Raw genomic sequence first — 22,201 nt, 5'->3', positions numbered from 1 at the left:
ATGAAGCAATTAGCATTATATGGTATGTGCAATCAACAATAGCTATATGGTAAAGAGAATTTTTAATGAATAATTCCCAATCTCTGTCAGTTTCAGAGATTTAAAGCATGATGCTAATGAAGATTCGAATTGGGTTTGTGTCTATGAGTATATAGTTAACTGTACAAACCATATTCTAGTGATACTATCCTGAGAGTTTTTTCCCTCCATTCCTGTAATGTGAACTAGAGTCTCCTAAGTCATACAGAGCGGCTTTACAGCTTCCCGTATATCCACTGATTTCTCTTCCTGAAATATTTATCATCTGGGTGAGAAGAGGTTAGGGTTGTGCCACAGGGATCTCATCCACCTGTGGGGGAAAGGATTGTGCTGAAATAGCCAGTCTGAACACTGCCTTTATCTTGAGACCCAAATCCATGAAGTGTACGATCTGCTTCACCTTCACTCAGAGAAATGACAAATGGCTTCTGGGAGACACTTTTTGAGTTCTATGAGTATTCATTAATACTGTATATTACTAAGATTAAAACATTTATGGTTACTATTTATGGCTGAGTGCAGACAATATTTGATCATACTCAGCATTGCTTACACCTGAGCCAGATACCCAGTGTGTTAGTCTTCATCTTGCCTTCTGCGCTTTGACAGAAAGAAAATGTAACACAGCTATTTGCATTTACTCTAAAAACATTTAGCATTTTGATAATTAGCTAACGCAAGATAACTTACATCAATGTTAGTTAGCTAATAGATATGTTAGCATCTAAGTAGCTGACATCCACCTTACCAATTGATATAATGTCACTAGGATTGAGTTTGTTGCTGACCAAGTCCTACACAGCTATCTCACAGTTTCAGCTAAATTGCTGGACATTTACCATTTAAAGAAATAGTTTGACATTTTGTGAATACACTTATTTGCTTTCCTGCCGAGAGTTAGATTGGAAGATTGATTCACTCTCGTCTCATAGCTGAAGCCAGCAGCCAGCCAGCTTAGCTTAGCATAAAGACAGAAAAACAGAGAGAAACAGCTAGCCTGGCTCTGTCCAAGGGTAACAAATTTTAATGCTAACCTAAGCTAACCAGCTGCTGGATTCTGGTTTATATTTATCGTACAGAAATTAGAGTGGTATCCATCTTCTCATGTAACTCTTGGCGATAAAGCAAAAAAGTATATTTCCCAAAATGTCAAACAATTCCTTCAAAATAAAAGGAGAGAAGAAAAGTCATTAGTCAGACACAGCAAAGCTTTGTTACTTTCTCTAACTAGCATAGTTCACATTTAGAATTTAAATTTATATTGAGAATTTTACATTTAGATTTAGAGTTAGAATTTACATTCAATTAATTTTAGGATTAGATTTTTCATTTACATTCAGAGTTTAGATTCCATTTTTACATTTAGGATTTATATTTAACATGAAAATATTCACATAAAAAGTGACATTGACTGCACCTTTTAAGTGGTTTGAAGGTAAATGTGGTGAACTAGAGCTATTAATTTGAGTATGCACGACTTTACAATTGGCATCCAATACTTTTAAGACTATGAAAACACACTGGCTTTATTATCAGACTGGAGTAACCCTGATACCCAGTCACGGACCACAGTGTGAAGTTTTAATGAGCACAGAACGGTCATAGGTTTCCAGGCCCACGTTGGGCCATGCAATAAAGATAATGGGTGGGTGGGTGCAGGTATTAAATTAAAGTGAACACAGACATAGGAGGAGGGAAATTTTGTTAAAGTTAGCTCTACAAAAGGTCTGGGAAACTTAGGCTGTAAATGGCCCTTCTCAAGTAGATGCATTGAACAAAGAGTGGCTTGTTTGCTTTTGCATTGGCTAATTAAGACTTGGAATTGGGAGAGAGGAAGAGAGAGTGCAAAAGAGAGAGACTGAGAGAGAGAGTTATGTCTGTTTCCATTTCGAATTTATCTGCAGGAGAGAAATTACAGTTGACTCCTCCACTCTTGTGGGAAAGCAAACCAATATGAAGGAGAAAAAACAACAGCAGCAAAGCTTTGAAACTCTGATGCAGTTCTCTTCATTAATCGCATACAACACATTGAGTCTACATTCCCTTTGAACCCTCACACCCTTTGAGCTTTCTCTGATTAACTTTGTTTATCAGACAGATGGCTGATCATACCTGACAGTTATAATCATGACCCTCTATTATATGGCCACTGATAATAGATCTAGTTATGTGGGGTTTTTTTGTGTTTACCTTCTTCTTTGCACACCAATGACAATGACAGTCCTTGGAGCAGTACATGGCTCTGTGTAGATGGTTTCACAACATTTCTTTTAGTACATTCTGTCTTTAAAATGCCTTGTGATCATCAGTGTGAGTGAATAGCTGCTTGAATAGTGTTTTCTCTCCTCAGCACCTACTCATCCACCTCTGTGGAAGAACATTCACCATTCTGTTGAATGAACAGACTGAACAAGGTAAAAGGCATGGCTTTCAGATGCAATGTTTCCAACCTGACCTCAGAGAACTGTGCCCAGTGTGAGTAACAAAGTCATTTAATAGGTGGTTAACAGGAATAGAAAAGGCAATTCTCCTTCTCTACTGGAATATGAACGGGCAGGACCAATGACTTAAGACAGTGAACTATCCATCCCAAAAAATTATTTGTTTGGCCTCTGAACTTGCACTAAATAACATTACATCTTCCCTGAAATACAAATCATCTCCGCTATCTTTAATCTCCCTGGCGGATATTGGTTAGGAGAAGTCACTTTTTCATATTTGCATGTCTTCTTCTTAATAGCCTGTTAATGAAGATACATGCAGAATCCTTTTAGTTAATAAGACACATGTCAGGTTTTTCTTGCCTACGGAAGGAGCACTAAAACTCAGGAGCATGCTGAGGCTAAGTCTTAAAACTGTGACAAACCACACTAAAGGAGGGGGGTTGCCACAGGCAAAGGTAAAGTGGGAGAAAGATAAGAATGGAGGCAAAGAGGAAAGGGAGAGAAGGGAGACGTAGGGGTGTCAAGACAGAATTACTCCTCATTACAGTGCAGTGAGAGGCCAGTAAATCAAATGCCACTGCAGCCTTTCTGCAACTTTCCCCCCCATCATCAGTCAAAAGCCCTCCCTGTAAAACATGCTCTGTGTTCTGGCATGTGACTGCCTCCAGACCTGTAATAATAGAAACATGTCCCAGTGCACTATGTTCGACAAGGTCGCCTCCTGTGTCTCCCATCTGAGTTGTGTTGTCCTGTGGGTGTGTGGCCAAACAGCATGGAGAGGAAGAGGATGGGGTGTCTCTTCCATGGTCAACAGAAGGCCGATTGATGATATTGATGCCTGATTCCAAAGTCATCCAAGTGTTGTTTGGAGGTTTGATGCCTGGCTGGTCCACACGCGCCATCAGCTGAGCAGGTGATGTCCTGCCACCATCGTTTCACAAATGGCATGTTGCAGCACCTTGACATTGTCGTGGTCGTGGGGTGAAAAACGATGTCGCACTTCATTAGGTCCCTGCTGGTGGAGAGCTGTTCGTCCCATTAGACTCCGCGGCGTGTCGCACCATGTTACTGCAAGCCCCATTGCCATTTATTTCACAATCGGCCAGATGAAACGGCTGATATTAACAATCTGTTCCTTGATGTGTTTCTCTCTCTCACTCTTTTTCTCTCCCGCTCTTGCTCACACACTTTTCTCTCCCTCTCTTTTCCTCTCCTTCCCCCCGTCTGGCTGCAAACTCCTGGCATTAGCCTTGACAAAATTTTAAAAATCATTTGTTATGTTGGGTCACGTTTCATGGCACAATTAATGGGGGGAATCGTGTGGACAGGTAATTTGAATCATCAGCTCCATTTGTTATTTACAATTGTCAATTAATGCTTCCCTCAACAGCCCTTGTGTCAGCTCTCTCCCTGCCAGTTGCCAATTACTCTTCAGCCCACCTTGCTGACCTCCTGGCAGGGAGAGAGGAGGGGGAATGAGACAAGCACGATCCCTCTGAGACGTGAAACAGCCCAGCCATCTGCCGCCCGCATTCATGCCTCCCCAACCAGGAGAGAAAGGGAGAAAGTGTGAGAGTAACAAAGTGAAAAAGTGAAAGAGGGGACAAAGAACAGAAGAGAGAAATTGAAAAAAAGAAATGAAAGCAGACCGGAGATAAAGTGAAAAGAGAAAGGAGGACAAGCCAAATGACCTGATTTTTAGGGGACAGTTTTGACCTTTTGGCTGAATAACTCAGTACAGAGTTTCTGACCGGAGATAGTCAAAATGATAATAGCAGTCTATTATGCTTCATCTTTTACTCTATTTATGTCTGGAAAGAATGTGTGTCTTTGTACATGCATGACTGTATGTGCTACGTTACGCATGTTGTCAGGTTTATAATGTACGTATTGTCAGCTCTGACATGATGCTTAACCTGATCAACTGGCTCAGATAGTCTTACTAGTCTCATTAAACATGAACAAAAGAAAGATAAGCATTTCTTACAATACATCCCAGCCAAATCAATTGTTACTGTACATTTCTTTATGAACAATAAAATGGGACTTTTTACTGTATGCTATAATGATGGGTTTAATTAAGGAAGATTTAGCAGGTTTTCTGTTTTGAATTTTAACAAATTCCTCAAATAACTATCACAAGCATGCGTGTGACATTTTTAAACAAGAAGTGAGGAGAAGCAGAGTATTCTGAAACACAGCCATGGTTTAACTGATACATGTCTCCTGAAATAAAAATGTGACACAATCTCAGTATTGTAATATATTTGCAATATATTTCATATTTTTATACATATGTGTACAGTATATATAATTAGCACATTACATGTTATTTTAACTATATCTTTATTGCAATACTGTAACAGTAAAAGTCTTTTTTTTTATGTGTTTTAGAAACCATGCACATATTTTTCTTTTTTTTTTTCCAAAGTGATCTCTGTGCCCTGCTTTTTGGTCATTTGAATTTTCCCTTCCTGTGAAGAGTGTTGAGAGTCAAAACTAATAGCAGATCTGTGTGACTTAAATTTCCTGAGGGGATTAAGGCCCTCCTCTTACATTCTACCAGTCTGCCCTTATTGAGTGTCATTTTCTGCCCAAAGAAAGAGAAACAAGGAGGAAGTGTGAGGGCTGACCTTATGGGATGTGGAATTGCAATTTGCCACAGCGGGCACCTCGACACATACAAATGACGGAGGGAACTAAAATTCCAATCCCTTAGAGTCCCCTAGCTGGAGGTTATTGCTTTGTAAAAGGAACATGACATAACCAACCTTGCAAATGTGTCTGATGGCTTTGTTATGGAGGGACTGAGCACGAAGCATGCGGGGGAGTTATATTCACTATTGTTAGGCGCAGAGCTTTTCCGCCTTTGTCAGACCACTGATGTTTTGGTCAAAAAAGACTAAGTCACTTGAGGCTTTACAGGTCTAAATGCTATATGATAGGATGTTCATTCAAATCATCTTTCATGACAACAAAGACAAATCAAGCAGGTAACCAGACATTTGGGTGTTGTCCGTAGGCTATCGACTGTCAACAAAAAATTTAGCTACAGCGACAAGCTAATGTATCACTTGAGACTTTAAAAGTGAAAAAAAAAAATAAATGAGGAAAAAAACCTTTAAAAGCAGTGCAGGCTTTTGGAATATGACTCTGGCAAGCTGTTGATACTCACACATATGTTACTACTAAAATAGGTGCAATAATTACACAATTAAATACATGTCAGTAGCAGATTCATTAAGTTGAAACACATTTTAAATCAAGATAAAAAATAGGATGAACCTAAAATCAACAGTCACAAACATCACAAAACCTAAATTGTCAATCTTTTTCTCCCTGTTATTGGTATATTTGTATCAGTTAAAGTCATTTTAACTAGATTTGCTTGAAAAGAAGGAGGGATCTTAGGATGGATAAACTGGAGAGAATGTGCTACTGCACCAGAAGGAGCATGTATCTTGAAAACTGAATGGCCTCCTGTTCTTGGTTCTTTGCATGAAGCAAAGCTAAGCAGACAAAATTTCATTACAATCTGTTTATATCACAGATGAAGCGATGCCTGAGGGTTCTGGGATCGAAGGGTGAGGCTTCTTTAATAGTTAACTGTCTGATGGTACAGTAACTTAACTTAGCAGACGTCCGCCAGAAACCTTGTACCTTTAGCTTTCTTTCTTTACATCCAGCATTCAGCTAAAACCTTCTTTTTTTTGGGTGGCCTTAATGAGGAAAACTTTTTTCCAAGTTGATGTGGAGATACAGTTGCTGCTCACAGTGGAACTTTTGCTGGTTGTGTAAATGCTTAAAATGATTTAGGTCACAGCTGTGATTTTGCCATCATAGACTGCAGTAAAGAACCTATTTGCGGATGATCAATGAATGATATTTGTATTGATATTTCTATATTATTGTTGATGTCAGCAGGGGTGAGGTTGCCAGCGTGTGCCCACTTGTCTGAAGTGCTGAATAACAACTGCTGGACTTCCTTTGATTCCTTTGACTAGCCGCCATGGCCAAACATTACAGTGTCTAACCTGTCAATGACATACCACGGATTGCTATTGATTGGCACTGTTATTGCTGCCGGCTAAATTCATTACAGGATCGACCAAGGTTGTCTGAGACGGGCACAGAGGTTGAAGCTTCTCAAAGCACCTTAAAGGTTGAAAAAAAGAGGAGAAAAAAAAATAAAAACACTTTCAAGGCTTGGAGCTATGAATATAAGGAACTATGAAGGAAGGAAAGCATGAGGATATTTTGTCAAATAATTTTGCCTTCAAGTAAAAAAACTGTTTCCTTTCCTGGGGGTCAAAGATGGAAGAGAATTATCTGTTCACTTCTTCTTCATTTTAGCTATGATTATATTTACTATTGGTTCCTCTAAAAACAGGCTTTTTAAACTGATCCCAGCCAAGGTTGAATTGGATGAATGGTCAGCACATAAAATCCCTTATTTTTTCTTTAGAGAGAATTATAGTGCAGCATTTCAAAATGTTTTTTGTGGTTCATAATACATCATTGATTCACTAACTGTACACTCACTGCCCAGCCTTGTTGTTTGCTAAGATGATGTGGGCGAGACACATGTTGTGCAGTGACAAGAAAAAATGTCTGACATGATGTTTATCTTTACTGGAAACTTTGTATGTGATGTACTGTTGTTTCTACAATACAGCCATACAATGGCAAACAGCAATAACTAGGCCTACATATTTGGTCAAAATTGGTCAAAATTGAGTTAAGGCTGGAATTTATCCTGCAACAAAGTGTTCTGATTCAATTATGTTCCAGAGAAAATAGAATGTCAAATTTGCAGTAACTACAAAATCCAGGCAAAAACCAAGGCAAACAGCAATAAGTGAAGTTACTGCGCTTCACTTGTTTCCCCGGCTTCCTTAGTAATCTTATCCCGATCGTTGCAAGCTAACACTCCCTCATACACAACCAACAAGCCAACCAGCTACTAGAAAGAATAAAGTTGGCACAATCCCGTGGCAAAATGATGGTTGAACTCACATTGAAATGCAAATATCCAGAGAACGGTAAGGAAGACAGCAAACAAAATATGAACGGCTAGTCTGGCAAATGACAGTATTATAACCAGTTAGCTAGCAATTAGCTAGCTAGCTTTTCGCTAGCGAATTACACACAGACAGACAATTTTAACCTACCCGCCCCCTTGAAGGCAATCCACTTTGACAATCTCATGATAATCTAATTGATATCCCAGTTCATGTTTCTTGATTGGGACATCTCTCTCTATATGACTCTCTATGTATCAGGCAGCTAATCCAGTTGTCATGAAAAAGGTAGCTAGCTCAGTTAGCCGGCTAGCTAGCTAAAGTTAGCAAGAGTGCTAGCTTCCATCAGTGTTGCAGCAGCCCCTGCTGCGCTGCTGAATGCAGGGTTGCTTTGATAACTATGTCCATAATTACGATGATGATGATGTAGATGATCTTCTTCTATACCATTACTATTATTATTATCATTATCATCATCATACTTCAAAATCAGTTTCTTAATGAGCCAAACTCTCTCTGATGAAAGGACCATTGCAATAAAAGAAGAGGCTTGAGGGTTACGTCACTATTGAGCATGTCAATATTCAAACATCAAAAAATAAAACTAAAATTAAAAACAATGAAAAACAACAAGAAAGTTAGATGAACACATTTTGATTGTAGATGCTGCACTTTGCCTTTGCAATATCTATATAGATGTTTAAGGTCATCCAAAGGCAGAGTACAGTATCTGCATTTTTGGGGTCATAGGTCAGATCAGTGGTCATGGTTCTTATCCCAGAAAATGTCTTCCTAAGAAAACATTACATGGATGCATTACCACTAATCTACCTACAACATATTTGACTGGACAGTCTAAAAACTTTAAAGGTATTTTTCTCAGTTTCACTGTTTGCGTAGTTACTGCACTGTGCCTTTTGAAGGGGAGAATACCCCAAAGATCTTTATATGTATCATTTGATAGATGTATGAACTATATAGCAGAGAAAATGAAGGATTGTTTATGTGAGATTTCTTGTCTGTCCTCATGTAGAGAATTACTTCACAACAACATACAGTGCACCTAATGTATACCAAAGAATAAAAACCTTGTCTCTGTAATTTTAGATGTAGAACATGCCGTGCTCCCCCTCTGTCCATTGATCCCATTCTAATTTCACTATGCTATGTTGATTTTGTCGATGGAGTAATGTGGCCAAACAGTTTGACAAATGAAAACACAGACACAGCCATCTCTATGCCTAATCTGCTACTTTATATTGATAGATATAAACCCTCTCCTGGACTTCATTTGTTCTTCTACCCATTAATCCACAGCTAGGCATTCTCCATCCAGGGGCTTAGTAGCTCTCTCTTCTTTCCTTCCTAGTTGGAGATTGGGAACACCATAGGGGGCCGGAAGATCCTGCAGAATACCAATTGGCCACAGTGGGGGGGAGTAGGATGAGGGATCTCGATTATAGATTTCGCTTGAAACATTTTTTTTCACCTCCTCTTCTCATCCAAAGACCTGGAGCGAGCTGAAGGAGAAAGGGGAGAAGAGGACTTGTAATATTGCAGGAAGCAACCACGTCATCAGGATGGTGTTTACTGATCTTAAATAGCAGGCCTGTGGACGGGGTCTGAAGTTTTTGTCTGTGGTTTACAAATTACGATCCTGACACCAAAAGTGCAGGCACAGGAAGGAGTGAATTGCTTTTCTAAGATGATTTCACTGTGTTCTATAGTATGATTGGCCGTATAGGTACAAGGTATGTCAGCAGAGATGAGAGAGAAGCGAAAAGGAGGAGGCGAGGAGGGATTGGAATAGCTTCATTCATCATACGGTTGCCTGCGATTTCTCGCGCCTCTGTGATTCCGCATGATCTGGGAGGATTTAGTTTGTCTAAAGCCCTTCGAGACAAAATTGTACAAATTGAGTTTGATAGTTACCGACTCTTATATTCTGCCATAAATCTAGTCTTTGCAATTGATACTCATACATCTGTATTGACTTTGGCTGCATTTGTACTGTATAGTTTTAAAATAGCAGCCTTTCCATTCTATTACATCTTTCCTTTAACCTCCCTGTGTCTATTTTTTCTATTGCAGACTATGAAGATAAAAAAGAGAATTAGCTTTTCACACCATTTGAATGCAGATAAGCCAAAGTCTAGCACACCTGCAGCATCACTGAATACCCCAAATATAAACCTAGGGCAGGTCTCATTTAAAATTGGACATCATAGAGTTGAATAGATGTCTGATAAATTGCTCTAATGATATTGATATTGATATTCCCTTGTGAACAATTTATTCCCTCCTGTATAGCTTTATCTGCAACTCATTAATATTTTCAAATTGACAAACTTCATTCAATTGGAATAGTTTATAGTCTTCCAAGAATGCCCTTGGTCTTATTTTAAATGCACACCACATGTTTACAGTAAAGGATATATTTAGAATCTTTTGATATTTGCCAGCACATCTGAAGAAATCCAGACTTCATCTCAGGCCTCCACTTCAAGGAAAAAAGTAGTTGTAAGTTGCTTGAATATTATGTGATAGTTCAAAAACCAACACTTTGTATTGTATCAGATAAAATATTTGCCCAGAGATGCAATCAGGCTGATAATCCAGCATCTGGCCGTGCCCTGGAGGCCGGTGGAGTAACCACTGGCTGAGGCTGGGGGCCTGTGTGGCGGGATCGATGCCGATCGCTGTAGCTTCCCTCTGTCAGTCAGTGAGCGTGTTATCTGCTCTTGTCCTTCACTCAATCACCCATTTACTCATTCACTCATTCAATCACTCACTCCCTCACGCACTGCAGCAGCCAGACAGGCCGTCAGTCCCACCTTTCTTGCAAAATAACAACACTGCCCCCTTTTGGTCAGACTAATCTGTCACCTGGACAGGATGATGTCCCACTTGAAAAACGACTGCACCGAACAATTTCTGACACTCACCCTGTCTCATTGATTTATAAATCTTCTTTGGGAGAAAAGAAAGAGGGTTTTTTATTGAGAAACAGTGGATAAGGTTGAAGGTTGATGTACTTTTGCTTGGCCTGACTTGGCTATATCTCTGACTGAATCACTGCCACTCAGGGCTTGTTACTGAGACACAGCCATTTCACAAGTGCTGAGGATTCACAGTGAAATAGTGCTTATGGGAGAGATGGGGCTGGACTGGAGTCCCGGGGGGAGGGTAATTATCCGTTATGATCACTGGGAGACGACATGAGTCTGCGTGACAGCTTTTGTTATTTTGACCGCCGAGAAGAAGAGTAGAGGCGAGAAAGGATGATTAAAAGAGTGTCTGCCCTCCTTGTGTCTTTGGAGGAAGAAGTATGGTGACACCCGGGTGGTTTCTAAGGATGTGCCTTGACAGCAGAGTGGGAGAAAGAGCTGGGAGAGGGATGGACATGAGAGGAAAAAAAAGTGTCCTAAGGGGGTGTCGGCGAGATGTTTGAGGCCCCTCCAGCCCCTCCTCTCTCACTTTGTTGCTTGGAGACATTTGGAGAAAATGCAAATGAGCAGGAAACAGAGGGACTGCATGATTGTATAAACAGTTACACAAACACAGCTGCCACAACAGCCACACAGAACAGTGTGTTTAAATGGCTGATTATGATAACAACTGATAATTTAATGGCTGCATTAATCTAATTTATGCACAGCATGCAATGACACATTTTACAATTTGAATAATTAAAGTTCAGAGAAAAATGTAACCATAGCCATAATATGAATAATAATATATCAGAGAGGTCTCCGCCTTCCGTGTTTGTTTGTTTTTTCTAGTTGACAGTTTCACTTGTCAAAGAAAAATGGACAAAGCTCAGAGGCTCACCAGTTTATGTGGTCATGTCCCAGTTGCCGCCTCCCATGCCAGTTGTTAATTATTGTTAACCATCCACCAATTCTTTGCTGGAAATTTTTAATTAGACCACAAAATGTCAGCCTTTCTCCTACAAAGGCTTAATGGGATTTGGATGTTTCAAGTTCCCAGTGAGTTCTACCGACACTCGCGTAGTTCCATGACAAGTCACGGATTAGATTGAGGATGGTTTATTCATTTTCGGTGCACTTTATGGTCAGTTGTTTTCATCTCAGCCCTTAAAGCCTTTCTCTTGTTTATGCCACCCTAAAAATAAACATGAAACATTGGTTTTGAAGCGTGAAGAGAAAGATGAGATGCAATATAAGTCAGTAAGGGAGAATGCGTAAAAACTATATCTACAGAGGTTTTTTTTTCAATGTGATGAATTTGAAATGTTTGTGAGTCTCAATACACTGGTCCCACGATTCCCTTTCTAAAAGCCCAAGAGTGTAGGGAGAAAGCAGCTGAGTCCAGTTTTAAAGCATTTCATCTGCAATGTTTGTTATCTTTGTTTTTATCACTTGATTTCTATATAGGCCATAAACTTTTGTAATGAATATACGGCGATGGAAAATTCTTATTCAAAAACTAACAAGAAGACAACAAGGGCAAAGATAAAAATCCAATTGTAGAAAATGGTGCATGGGTTGAATTCACAATGTGTATACAATATTCAGAAGGTGTTCATAAAAAACAAGATGTATATAAGTTATGCAGATAAATATGACTGATATATGTTCCATATACTTGTATCTTGTACTTTGTTATCAGACTTATTAAAAATATAGTATAGTTATATATTGCTTTTCTAGACGTATGGCTCAATAGATTCAGCCACACACTACAAACGTAAAGGGTCATCATTTAAAGTAAATATGATGAAAAGACTGAACAAAAGAATGTGAGTATATTTTTTGAGCCATATTTTTGCTGTGTTAAAGAATTGCTTGGATAAAGTGAATTCACTAAAATGCTTTGTTTGTGAATGAGTGTTTGGAACTTCACAAATATTGAACATTACTGAACAAAATTGTGACCACAAGTGAAATGAATATTGAATATCTAAGTCCAGTACAATTTCAGTTATTTTGTAGAAAAATAAATGTCATTGCTGTAAAAGTAGACCTACCAGTGGAGGTGAAAGTAGCCCATTTATAACGTGAAAACTAGCCATTTTATACACCTAGCACAAAAAAAGCTAGCTCCTAGTTAAATCCAGTAATACTATAGCTGAATAGGTGTTAACTACTGTAAACTACTGGGCTAAATACAGATTCAGATAACATTTGCATGTATGCAAGCGTCTGATACAATACTCATTGAGTCACCAGAACATTTAAAAGAAATTTCATTTGAAATGTACTGAACTGCAAACTGTAAAGTCACAACTTCAGTGCAGTTCTTGCCAAACATACAGTGATAATTGATGTATTGGGGCAGTCCACACTGGTCACAGATTGGAACCTCTAAAGCTGCTCTAATCAATAGTTTTATATTAAAAATTTGTCCGATGACTATGTGGATTGTGAAAGGGGTCGCTTGTAGTGATGAACCCACAGAGAATTATCACCTGACTCAGCTCTATGGAGCTTTATAGTGTCTTTTAGCTTATTGTTTTGGTTTTATGGCCCACAACTTTAGCATTTAGTTTTGGTTCAGACTCACCAATATCATCAGCATCGTTTCCAGATGCAGGCAGCTGTTTTCAATGAAAAGGCTGTGATAGCCCACTGTGTGCTACCTGCTCAGCACCAAATGGTAGACAAAGTTAGCGACTAGCCAGTGAACATAGTAGAGCCTTTAGCAGCTAAAGAGCCAGATATTTTCCTTGGGAGTTGGTAGAGACCAAAAAAGAGTGACAAGGAGAGTGAATATTGGACTTAGATCAGGTGGACAGAAACATGATTTCAAATGAAAGCTAATGCTCGTCTGTGTCTGCCGGATGTGTAAACTGGCAACTGTTTGCTAAAATGTTAAATGTTCACCATAATACACTGGATAAAAAAAAAGATTTTTTCTGCCATCTTCATAGAGGTCAGTGCCACTGTGTTTTTCTGCCATATTCTCTTTAAATGGAGCATGTTCTGGCTCTTCCGTTACATTAAGTACAGTACAAAAAACCTTTCTTCAAGATGATGTATCATGGGTGTTTTGTAGCCTTAATGTTGCTAGGCTAGTGAGTTTTTATATGTCACTCTACAGTATGTCTGTTAGAGTTAGTCAGCCTCAAAACTGTCCAGTAAACCCACTTTACCCTACAGGAGTTATCTGCTGGCTTATATTACATTTTTACCAAAAAAAAGAGATAATTAATGTGTGATGAGACAGTAGCCTATGCATCTACCCAGGTCTTTACTGAAGGTAGAATGATCTGTCACTTGGCCAAGAACGTGTCACAGAATGTTGTGTTACAAGATGGTTCACCCAAAGACAGTATAAACAGTCAGAAAAAAATTCTTTCCTTGCTTCAAGATTATGTGAGTGCATTAGTGAAAGAAAATAAAGCCAGGAATGCTTATAACTAACCACATTATAAAACATACTTGTACGAGCAACACAAAAGGTGAGATTTATATTTTTATATTTATTTTAAATATTTTCAAACAGTATGTGTAATTTGTACTGCATTTTGGGTCGCCAATTATACCTCAAGTAAACTCCAACTTCAATTAAGAGCAACTCCCACAAAAACGGCCAGTTATGCAGCATGTCAGTCACAATCTGGACTAGCCTGTACCGATACATTTAAAAGATGTAGTAAATATGGTATATTTGCCCTACTTTGTTTTATTTACAATGTTTCTTATCTTCTAAAGTCTTTACATAAAACCGTTGTTGCAACAGCGGTTGTGTCTTATAATCAGGGTCATCTTGTAACTGAGCTGGTATGATCCCTTACTGCTTTTCCAAAGCATACTATACCATGGGATTCATTTCCTGCCTTCCAAGCAGCCACTGGTTTTGTTCAAACTTTCAGAGTGAAATTCATATTGCATCGACTTTGAAGTTGCTTCAGATACAAATGGTAATCCATCACAGTAAACCTTTTATGGCTTTTATTTTATTTACAAACTTACATCATTGTGTGATAATACAGATGCAAGAGGGAACTTTTTTGAAAACTGTTGAAAGGCAAAATTTGGAATGCAAGAAACTGCCAAATTAACATGATATTTTTCACCATGTGCATGTTTGCCGTCTCGGTTTGATTTTCTGACAACATAGCTTGTGAATGAAATGCTTTTCTGCAGCCGAATCTAAAATGTGCCAATTCAAGCTCCCTGTGGTCCTAAGTAAACTTTTGCTGGGAGGCTCTCCTACCAGTGATTCAGTAAAGAAGAAAATATGTGAAATGCTTCAGAGCCATGCAATGGGAAGTACATACAACTGATTTTGAAGTCTTTAAAAGACTTTAAAATGTATTCTGCCTTGACAGTGACATCAATGGTACTTTGGTACTGTTTTTATAATGATTTATTGATAAAGTGACTGCAAATGAAAAAATGCTGTCTTCAAATGCCGCTGTGATGGTAAGCAGATGCCTTTGACTTCACTAGAGTTTGCTGTGAAATTAAACTCAAATTGTGCTGCAAACCTCAGAACGTCTTCTCCACAACATTCACACACACCTTTTCTGTATTTTTGCACTCCTTTCCCCATTTTGACTTGTGTAAACCATTTCTTTAAATCACATGGCAATGCTGATGTACAGGAGACTAGCTTCACTTTGTGCTAGCACTGTAGTGGCTGACAATCCAGCAATTCCTCTGCCTAGTGCCTTTCAAATCATATATAACCATGACATTATTTAACTGCTCTGCTCAGATTTTCTTGTTTCTACAAAAAAGTACACACATATATATTGTTCATATGATTCTAAATGTAAAAGCAGCACAGTTTTATTGTGTCAGATTCATGAACACTGGCATTATGTTCATTCACAAGCTTCCATACTAATATACATCACTTAGCATGCATCCATAGAGAATTTTCTTATATAATTATGTCATACTTGCATGGGATGTATGTGTGTTCTGATTCTGTGAATAACAACATCTGATGCACAGAGGTATTCGCGGTCACTCAGTTGAGATCACATTATACAACTGCTGCTGTAAGCAGCTGTCAAAGTCACTGTATCTAACGTTACTTTTCATTTTGCCAAAAGCAAAGCCTCTTCAACATTTGTTTAGAGAGAAAACAGAAGTTAGCCTAGTTTACCTGCTTGCTGATCCTACAATTCTTTCATGCAATTGTTATTTATGTATTTATTCTTGCTTTCCTTTGTCCAGAGGGATAATGCCACTTTGATGCCTTCCTTTCATGGCCTTTACAACATTTGCAGCGGCATTTTGACATGGGTGGGTGGGCCAGTGGGCGGGCCCTTGGGCAGTGCGGGGGCTCTACGTAACTTGGCTGAACAGTTGCCTTTGTGTGTGTGCGTGTCCCTAATTTAGCAGTAGAGCCTAGAAGGCACAGAGAGAAACACCTTACTCTCCCATGGTTTGGCTTTACCGCTGCAGTGTGAGGCTATTATCAGACCATGGCAATAGGGGTGAGGAAGGGGCCTCTGTAATAGTTTTTATAGGTTCACCACTGCCCTGTCTCTGCACCTGGCATTTATCTCCCCCTTGAGGTGCAGCAAATGATTTTAAATTAATAAGCAGGTACAGGATGGGCTGCCTGTGATGGAGTAGGATGCCCTGAACAGAGAGAGATGAATAACTAGCTGCACAGTGTACAGTAGGGCCTTCCATTCTGTTTGCTCTATTTTTATTTTTAAATGGCTAAATCTTTTTCTCAGTGTAGCCATTTGTAGGCTTAGACAAACATGAGCATAGAGTAACTAGAAATCCATAGAAAAACATAAACACTACAAACCTTTTGGCAAGCCTAGATCTAAAGAAAAAACCTAAAACCCAAGTGGTTATCTTGGTCCATTGGCTTACACACAAGTAATCAACAAGACACTGTTGAAAAACTTGATCACCATCTTAGTTGTTTATTCCACACAGCTTCTGCCTGGACCCCTGTGTCTCTCTTCTTTTTTTAAAGTTCTGCCTTGCCTGGCAGCAACAGTGACTTGGTTTCTTTGCTTATATTCAGAATTAAACTTTAAAATGTGCAGTTCCAGTATGTGCATATTCCACCATCTTGCACAGTGTCTTTTTATTCTCTGTTTAGGTCTATTGTTCATATCAGTGTACTGCAGAACTGTTAGCTGTCAGGATGTCTCTACAATTTAAAAAGGTAATTGTGTTGCTTTTAATTTTTACTCCAATAAACTGAAGTCATCTTCATACAAAAAAGAAGTTGAAAAACCAGGACCACATTTTGGCGCATATTAACAGAAATGTCATGTGAGCTTATCACACTACCACCAAGCATCCGCAGTGAACGGTTCTTCTTTCTGACAGTGTGGAAGTTATGTGCTGAGGATGAAGATGCACTACTGCTGTGCAAGTGCAAGCCTTTTATTGGTCATTGTTAATTAGGCACAGGACGGGCATACTCAGCAGGTAGCCATCTTCCATTATAGCCTTTTGAGCATTTGGCTTTTGACAACATCACTGGTTTCTATCTTCCGACAACTGCTGCCCACTCCCATGACCAGGCCATTTAATTCCAGGTTCCAGGTGTTTGGATGTGGGAAGTCAGGGTAAAGGCAGGGTGGGAGGCTGAAGTAAACAGCATGTGTGCATGCATTTTCATACAACGCCCTCAGCCCTCCTGGATTCTGGTTGGCAAGATGCCTTTATACCAGAAGAAATACAATTCTTGCATTTTACAATTCCACCTACACACATGGGGTTGCACACAAATGAAGGCCCACGAACTCAAAAGAAGTCATACAAAAGGACTACAATTATCCATGATGGCTCAAAAGCACATATTTGTATGCAACCCTATTGGCACACAGAAACAGAAAGATCATATGTAATAAGACATATGTACAGTCCACAACACACACAAACAAAAACTTGCCCACATGTTAACACACACACACAAAGTATTTTTGCTCATTCGTCCATGCAGGGAGGCAGCAATATTTTAAATTGACTATAAATTTGCCAGAAGACAAGAACAGTCTCATTAGATTATTCATTATGTTTTCCTGCTACAGTGTAATATAAGTTGGAGAAGTTAATTCCCTCAAAATTAATTACTTTCCCAAACTTTGTTGGAGTCTCAGTCATTTCCATATTTTTAATCCATGTCAGAAGAGGGAGATATTTTACCAAAAGCCAAAAAATTTCAACCTTTTGGTGGCTGTAGAGGAAATCGACAGGTGTCCATTACAGCACTTACTATTACAAACTGAAAACTTGGTGATTGTAACAACTAGTAGAGTGTTGTCTATATAGGGGTCTTGTCTATCAGTTGGCTTGGTTTGTTGTGACTGTTTGTAAATTTCGGACTGAAATGTTCTGGGGTTGCGTTATCCTAGATGCACATATACATAAAACGTAAAGAGAAGGGTCGCACTCAAATTTGTCATTCAATTAAGTTTACTTAATCATCTGTCAGGTAATACACAGAACATCCAGCCATCCAGCCTTGTGTACAAATGCAGAGATATGTTTTTTAGCCAATTATTAGTTTAATCTGTTTTATAAACGGTGAGAAACCTGATGTCCATAGTGATTACCATAGTTGTTTTGTAATGTTTGTAATGATTATTATTCGAAATGTCTGACTGACTGACTGGTTTAAGGTGAAAACATGTAGTTCCAATGCTTAGCAATGATTGACTTTGAGGTTATGTATGTTTCCAGTCTGAGTGGAATCGCGATGATTCTATTTACCTGTTGACTCTGTGTGGTTCCATTCTGTCACAGTGATTAGCGATTGCATTCACCTGTTAACTCACCTGACTTATTTAAGTAGGATCATTTCCCTGCATTTGTACACACAGATAAAGGAAACAAAAAAGTGTTGTGTGTTACCAAACGATGATTAAGTAAAGTAAGTTTCTGAGTGCGACCATCTCTTTATTTTATGGACTAAAAAAAAAATATTACATACACAAAATACACATATTTGCATAGCACTGCAACTTTGCACATTCAAATTAATATCCACTCTAAAAAAGATTTTTTTTGTGTTGTTCCAATTAACTTTGGACAGAAAACACTAACAACTGTCTCAATAAGCTGCAAATTCAGAACATCAAGCCTTGAATTCATGGTGTAATCAGACACTGTTTAAAGTTTGTCCATTGATCTTGTGTATACTTTTATATAATATTTTACCAAAATCACCTTGAATGCTGACATACTGCATCTTAGTTGAAAAATTACAAAATTATGTATATCAGTACTTAAAGTCAGCATGCATAATAAAATTGTTTAATTTTTGAGTGTGGCATTGATTAAAAACTATTTTCCCAAAATGGAGCACCTGCATCCCATTTCTTTAGATTATGTCATCACTACAGTCTCTTATGGCATTAAAATGAGCTGTGCAATTAAACATGTGATCCTCCCCACGCAATCCTATACAGATTTTTGCAGTTATTCTAGCTGATTAGACTTCTGCTCATATAAAGTAGGGTGGAGTTATGTTGAGGCTAGAGGTCACTAAACTTCATGTGCTAATAAAATGAGAAAACTATAATTTTTTGAAATGTGCTGTAAAAATAAAAGCATTTGTTTATTTATTTGTCCAGCTGTCACAAGTGCAACAACACCATCACATGAGTCAGATCAAGCACAGTCTGTACACGCCCACACATTCCTGAGATGAGGTCTAATTAAGCAAAATAAGTGAAAACACCGGTGTGGGTGCATCATGGGTGTGGAGATCTTTTAAATACAACATAGTCATGTATAGTCATACATGCAAAGTCCTTAATTCTGGTCCTAATAAACCATACCACCCCTGGGACTGTATAAAAACATTTTGTTCATTTACTACTTGTGCAACGATGTCTAGCCATAGAGATAGTTTGGGGTATTTTGGGTTTAAATTGAACAAATTATAATGAATATATATTTCACAGGAAAGGTGATAAATGCAATTGGGACAATCTCACTTCAGGTCTTTTTAGTTACAAAAACTATAATTTCGAATGGTTAGTATTGTGTATGTTAAATTGCTTCCAGTGTTTTTTGCCTGCAGTTAACATTTGTCTCTTCTGCTTCAGGATCATTATCTGCAGTCTTACCTACCTGCCTGCCTTCACAGCCTGCCACACTCAGAGCCGGTCCACCTACCACTCTGCCCACAGTCCCACTTGGCTCATCCTGGCCGTTCTCCTCTCACCCTGCACATCACCAGTTTGAGCCCTCCCCAATCTCGCACCTTTGGCAATAAAATCCTGTTTGTTGATCTTACACCAGAGTCTGTGTTCTGCATTTGGGTTCTCCTGTTGATCTCAACATTATATCATACCTAACTTCACATGTATTACATACGTGTACATTGTTCCGTACTGGAAGTGGATTTGTTATCAATAAATATGTTGAGGATTGCTCTCAGTAAATGGAAGATATTTTATAATTCTCTGTACTGTGTTGTCAACAATATGGTGGCTTACCCTGAAAGAAAGAAGATAATTTCTCAACTTGAATTTTTAGAGGCTTTATTTACAGCAGACATCAACATTGCAACTGTTTAAATTGAGAGGGCAACTTTGCTATTGAGTTCCTGAGACATTTTTCAGTCTGTAATCCATTTTGTCCCTCAGTTCTTGTGAAACTTCCAACCCTATTGTAGTGTCCATCAATTGGAGTACAGATCTTGAATTCTTTGTACCACACAAACTCGCAAATCTTATGATTCCTAATCTGATTTTGATTCCTTTCTGGTTGAGGATGGTGCTCTCATGAACAGGCACACATGATTGCCCCTTGCTCCACCAGTTGCTGGCAATCTGGACTGTACAAAGTGGGATTGAGAGAGAAGGCAATGGGTTCTTTTCTTTGTATTTTGTTTGCCTTCCATCCTTAGTAAGATTAACTCCTTTAAAATAAAATTACCCTGGATGTTATGTCGTAGAGCTATTGTACACTTTAAAGCCTAAATAAAAAAGCAGCTTTAACTATCTGAGTTGAACAAATCAAGTGGGTATACTCACTTTGGCAGTGGTGTGTAGGTTTTTTGCCAGTGTTTTGTCCAGCAACAACCTATGCACCAGGAAGTATCCTTCTGCCTTGGCTTAGCAAGGAAACACTGAGGAATTGTGTGCTAAACAGACTGTAACTTTGGAAAACAATCACTTGAACTTAGACTGGTGAAGCCTCATATTAGCTTTGGATAAACTTATGATCACATTTTTTTCACAGAAAGAGGACTGTTCATTTGTTTCTCATTTATTTACTGTGTAGTCCCTCAACAAAGGTATCTCTTCAATGGACAATATGAAGAGGAGGATCTGGTTGTTGTCTCTCCAGATCAGAAGCAGTCCAGATGAAACCACTGTGTCGAGATGGGTTAGCTAGCAGCAGCCTACGGTCACTTGATTAACGAGCAGCCTATTACAGGATACAGCAGAGCAAAACTTTGAATATAAATTCTGTTATTGACAAATGCATGTCCTCTGGCAGATAACTATCTGATAATTTAAGACATACATAAATGCAAATGTTTCCTGCACAACTTCAGAATTCCACACAAAACTTGTGTATTAACCCCTTTTTTTTCTTTCCCCCTCTTTTACTCACGCCCTCTCCGTGTGCACACACGTCAGCCAATTAACAAGCAAAAACCTAAGTGACTAGATACACCTCTCTAGAAAGATACCGCTCTATCGAATTAGCAGCTTTTTATCAAAAGGAATAAAATAAAATACATATGCATTCTTAACATTCCTATGTATGAACTTGACATTTTACCACATGATGAAAAATATGGATTTTAACCATACTCTTAACAAGCCCTGTTTAATTATTTATTTAACTATCTATTAATCACAGACAACTCTTTATTTATGCTTTTTTTGCTGTGCTACATACACCTTTAGTCCTTTAGTTAACTTTTCTTTAGCACATTTTGCTTTTGCTGATAACACAATGCCAACAAATACTCTCAAAGGTTTTTAGAAAATGATGCAATGATTGTTTAGCTTTGTTACTTTATTATTTCTCATTTTGGTGAACTGCAATAAGCATGCTGATTTTACCTGTAGTTGCAGACCGAGGTTCGGGAGGTTGAATTTTCCATTTTCAACTATGCCTGGAACAGCTATGGATTTGCCCTTCCAGGAAAGATGTTTATTTACATGATATATTAGACTGAGTGGATTTTACACTGTGCCTATCCAGGTGGTGCACCAGTAGCATTACAGTACGTCATTTCCTCTTTGACCTGCAGGTCAGTTCTCCTTGACCTAAAGGACACAGCTAAACATATATATCATGTCTCTTAAAGTGCATTGTGACACTTTTCACTATAGTGATGCTAATTCATTAAAGAGCCCAGTTTAATGCAAAGCCAAACAATGTCAAAGCTGAGTCAAAGTTAGTTATTGTGCCTAAGCCCTACCATATATCACAAATAAACCTCCACAGACGTGTAAAGCATTTCTCCCGCATAAAGAAGCGAACAGAAATCCATTTCCAGGTTCTGTCACATCCCTCTGTTTGTTATGTAGTCTTTCACTGAGCCACAGCACAACAGATTAAGAGGACCTGGCTGGTACATCTCATCCCATGCACCAGTGACATGAGGCAAGCACACACACCTGCATAGGAGACAGATATTATGCAGCATAACGCTCACTTGCACATCTGTTGAGGAAGAGATTGGATGATTTATTTATTAGCACCCAATTAAAACTTCAGGAACAAGAACACTTCAATGGGAATATAAATATCAAATAGCGTAAGCTCTACA

The sequence above is a fragment of the Siniperca chuatsi genome, linkage group LG8 (assembly GCF_020085105.1).
Source record: "Siniperca chuatsi isolate FFG_IHB_CAS linkage group LG8, ASM2008510v1, whole genome shotgun sequence".
Lineage (NCBI taxonomy): Eukaryota > Metazoa > Chordata > Actinopteri > Centrarchiformes > Sinipercidae > Siniperca > Siniperca chuatsi.
This window is presented reverse-complemented; position numbering follows the sequence as displayed.